Source organism: Anopheles marshallii, assembly GCF_943734725.1.
Source record: "Anopheles marshallii chromosome X unlocalized genomic scaffold, idAnoMarsDA_429_01 X_unloc_80, whole genome shotgun sequence".
Lineage (NCBI taxonomy): Eukaryota > Metazoa > Arthropoda > Insecta > Diptera > Culicidae > Anopheles > Anopheles marshallii.
In genome coordinates, this window is record NW_026525932.1 from 22,501 (window position 1) to 27,500 (window position 5,000).

Below are 5,000 nucleotides of genomic sequence, written 5' to 3' on the forward strand. Positions count from 1 at the left end.
CCCCCACCTATCAAGGGGGGGGAGTTTTTCGTGGGCAGGTTTTTGTTGAATATTAAGGCGAATTGTGAACCGATCCGGACGATTAAGGTGTCGTTGGATGCGTCTCGGTAAGACGCATCTTACAAAATTTTGTATGTGTGTGTGTGTGCGTTACACCGGAAGTGGCACTTGAAAAACTGTGAGTTTTTGGTGGGGGACCGTTTTACCCCCCAAAAAAGTGCGTTAGTGATCTTAAAAACACTTGAGGACTATAAGTGAGAATATCCCGCGTCGATAGAGTGGTCTAACATTTTTGTGCGACGAACCGTTGCGGAGTTATAGGCTTCCAAAGTTGGAGGTTTTGGCGATTTCCGGCGTCTTTCGTTCCCATACATTTTGTATGGGACAGCTGTTCGGTGGCGCGTTCTTGGCCGAGTACCGTGTGTCGTCGCGTGTGACGTCAGTGCAAAGTACCGGTTTGCGCCCGATCTGGCGTTGTCGCCGCGAGTGTGCTGAAGAACATAACGGCTTCCAAAGTTGGAGGTTTTGGCGATTTCCGGCGTCTTTCGTTCCCATACATTTTGTATGGGACAGCTGTTCGGTTGCGCGTTCTTGGCCGAGTACCGTGTGTTCCTGTGTGCGTGCGTGTGTGCGAGTGTTTGGAGTGAAAATCGGCCGTATCAGCCAGGCCACGCGTGCCAGGGCTTTGGTTTCACGTGTCCGGCCCCCGATCCTGGCCGCCGACCCCCCACCCAAATTTCACCCCCCCACCCCTTAAGGGGGGGGAGTTTTTCGTGGGCAGGTTTTTGTTGAATATTAAGGCGAATTGTGAACCGATCCGGACGATTAAGGTGTCGTTGGATGCGTCTCGGTAAGACGCATCTTACAAAATTTTGTATGTGTGTGTGTGTGCGTTACACCGGAAGTGGCACTTGAAAAACTGTGAGTTTTTGGTGGGGGACCGTTTTACCCCCCAAAAAGTGCGTTAGTGATCTTAAAAACACTTGAGGACTATAAGTGAGAATATCCCGCGTCGATAGAGGGGTCTAACATTTTTGTGCGACGAACCGTTGCGGAGTTATAGGCTTCCAAAGTTGGAGGTTTTGGCGATTTCCGGCGTCTTTCGTTCCCATACATTTTGTATGGGACAGCTGTTCGGTTGCGCGTTCTTGGCCGAGTACCGTGTGTCGTCGCGTGTGTTTCTGTGGGGAGTCAATCAACGCGCTACGTCGCCGCGAGTCGGGGAGAACACCTCCCCCGACTCCCCCCCCCCTCCACCCTCACCCGTAACAGTGAGAGGTGGAGATGTCGTCGACGGGGCGAACCCTCCGTTCCAGGACGGAGTCAACGGAGGAGAGGCCGGCGAAGCTCTCCACTATTCTGGAGCCGCGAGTGGCTCTTACACGAACATCTGTTCCGGGAGCGAAGCAGCAGTCCCCGGAAATGTCGGAGCTGAGACAGCTCCTCAATGAGACGTCGCTCACCAACGAGCAGCTGCGAGCGACGATCGTGGGTCTGCAACAGGAGATCCAGATGCTCCGGCAGCAGATGGAAACAAATGCTGTGCAGGCCCGGCAAGATTTGCAGCTGGCCCGAGAGGAAGCCCGGATGCGCGAGACGCTGGCTCGTGAAGACAACGAGCGCCTGCGCAACGAGCTGAGGGAGGAGCGAGCCAGCTTCCAAGAGCTCCTTGCACAGACACTGGGCTATGGAGGCAGCCAGAAGCAGCAGTGGCAGCAGCAGCAGCAGCAACAGCAGCAGCAGCAGCAGCAGCAACGTCGTGAGCAGCAGCAGCAACAGCGACAGCAGGGAGCGGTGTCGGCAACGGCAGCTCCGCTTTCAGACCCGGAAGGCGGCTCTTGGGCTGAAGTGGTGCGTCGTAAGCCGGCCCGGCAACCGGGGAACAAGCCGCAGCAACAGCAGCAGCAGTGGCCGCAACTACCGCAACGGGCAGCGGTTCAGCGACAGCCGATCGCAGGACCGTCTAAGCAGCAGCCCCAGCAACATCAGGGACAACAGGCCCGGGGTAGCCAGCCTGGAGCACAACGAGGAGGTCGGCGTCAGCGGCAGCGAAAAACCAAGCCGGACGCTATTGAAATCGCCCCAGCTGAGGGACAAACCTGGACGGAGGTGTACCAGGCTGTCCGAACGGCTCCAGAAATGGAGAAACATGCTGAGGCCCTAGGCGTCGGGCGACGCACCACACGCTCCAGGCTTGTCATGGAGCTGAAGGAGAGCGCGGACGCTGCAGAAGTTCTGCAGTGCATCAAGCAGGTCTGCGCAAAGGCAGAACGGCCGGCCTCAGCTCGGCTGGTCACGCCTATGGTCGAAATCCGGTTGGACGCTGTCGACCCTTTAGCGAAGGAGACCGATGTGGCGATGGCGCTGACCAACCTGTGCCAATGCGAGGTGGAGGAGACATCGGTTCGCCTGCGACCTGCCTGGGACGGCACGAAAGTGGCGATAGTCCGCGTAACAGCCAGGGCTGCGGAGGGTCTGGTCGACAAGAGCGTCAAGATCAAATACACATCGTGTCTGATCCGGAAGGTGGCTCCTCTGCAGGCGCGTCAGCAACGGTGCTACAAGTGCCTCGAGATGGGGCACGTCCGAGCTGCGTGCAGGAGCGAAGTGGACCGCTCGACAAGCTGCATTCGCTGCGGGAAGCCGGATCACCAGGCGAAGAGCTGCACGGCGGAGGTGCGCTGCGTCGTGTGCAGCGGCCCGCACCCGGTCGGGCATCCGACGTGCCGGCGCTAAAAGTGCTGCAAGTGAACCTCGGGCGAAGCCGGGCAGCCCAAGACCTCATGCTGCAGACGGCTCGCGAGTTAGGGGCTCAGGTGGTGCTCGCCTGCGAACTATATCGACCACCTCGGGATGATCCGCGGTGGGCCATCGATGCGGAACAGAGCGTGGCGATAATAGCAACAGGGGCGTACCCTATTCAACGGCTTTGGGGGAGCGTCGTCCCGGGACTCGTGGTGGCCACCATAGCGGGAGTAACGTTCGCCAGCTGCTACGTGCCACCCAGCAGCGGCATCGAAGACTTCGAAAGCTTCCTCGGTGCGGTGGAGGTGTCGCTGGTCGGACACGCAACATCAGTCCTGGCCGGGGACTTCAACGCCTGGAACGAGGAGTGGGGGAGTGCGCGCACCACCCGGAAGGGGCAGGAGCTCCTGAGCGTGGTGGAGCAGCTGGCACTGCAGACGCTGAACCGTGGCAACGCGCCCACGTTCAGGGGCAACGGGGTTGCACGGGAAAGCGTCGTTGACGTCTCCTTTGCCAGTCAGCTCATCGCACGGCCGGACTCATGGCGCGTGCTTAACCGCTTCTCAGGCAGTGATCATGCATACATCGAGTTCGGGGTGGACGTTCCTGGACAGCGCCCCCAGCGACGTGGCCAGCAGCACCGAAGCCGAGCAACAGCCAACGACGGGACAGCCAGGCACGCCGGGACGCGCTGGAAGACGAAGCAGTTCGACCGGCAGTGCTTCGACGTCGCACTCACGCACGGCCACTTCGGACATGTCGACACTCCGGAGGGGCTGGTCGGCGGACTCACTCGAGCGTGCGACGAGATTATGGAGAGGGTACACGGGGCTACCTACCACCGCAAGCCCCAGGTGTACTGGTGGTCTTCAGAAATCGAACGCCTGAGAGAGGAGTGTGAGGCAGCGGAGATAGCACATCACCGGGCCCAACCGTCGGAGCGGGACGTGACGTCGGGAAAGCTGCAAGACTGCCGACGCTTGCTGAAGGCCGGCATCCAGTCCAGCAAGGAGAGCTGCCTCCAGGAGCTGATAGACGGCGTCGAGGCGGAAGTGTTCGGTCTTGGCTATAAGATCGTGCGAGCGAAGCTGCGAAGCCGGGCGCCACCGGAAACGGACCGAGCCGTTCTCGGCCCGATCGTCGACGCCCTGTTCCCGGAGCACCCAGCGTTCGAGTGGCCTGAAATCGACGCGTGCACCGCCTCACATGAAGCTCTGAGGCCGGTCACGAGCTCGGAAATTCTTTCGCTGGCTGAGCGGATGGCCACCTCCAAGGCGCCAGGGCTGGACGGTATCCCGAATGCCGCAGTGAAGGCGGCAATGCGGAAGCACCCGGAGGTCTTCGCCAAGGTGTACAATCAGCTGCTCGAGCGAGGGGAGTTTCCTGCGGCATGGAAGGAGGCACGCCTTGTGTTGGTCACGAAGCCAGGTAAGCCGCCGGGCGATCCGTCGTCGCACCGCCCGCTGCTAATGCTGGGAGCAGTCGCCAAGGGGTTCGAACGGCTGATCTTAGATCGGCTGAACGACCACTTGGAGGACAGCGATGCTCCTCGCCTGTCGGCAAGGCAGTACGGGTTCCGGCGCGGTCGTTCCACGCTTCAGGCCATCGAGCGGGTGATCGAGCGAGGACAACACGCGAGGACGTTTCACCGCACCAACCAGCGGGATCCTCGATGTCTGGTGGTGGCAGCACTGGACGTCAGGAACGCCTTTAACTCTGCCAGCTGGAAGGCGATCGCGGTTGCCCTGCAGAAGCTGATGGTTCCTGCAGCCCTCCAGAAAATATTGCGCAGCTACTTTTCTGAGAGGAGGCTGGTGTACGAGACCAGCGAGGGGCCAGTGCGTCGTACGGTCACGGCGGGCGTTCCACAGGGCTCAATCCTGGGCCCGACCCTGTGGAACGCGATGTACGACGGCGTGCTTCGGCTGGTGCTGCCTGAGGGCGCCGAAGTGATCGGCTTTGCGGATGACGTCGTGGTGCTGGCGAGCGGGACGACGCCGGAGGCAGCGACGGGACTGGCGGAGACGGCGGTAGCAATGATCAGCTCGTGGATGGCGCAACACCACCTGGAGCTTGCTCCGGCCAAGACCGAGCTGGTCATTGTGTCTACGATGAGACGAGACAACACCCGAGTCCCGGTGAGTATCAATGGCGTAGAGAAACTGCCGACCCGCACCTTGAAATATTTAGGAGTTGTCATCGAGGACCACCTGTCGTGGAGGCCACACGTAGAGCAGGCCACGACGAAAGCGCTC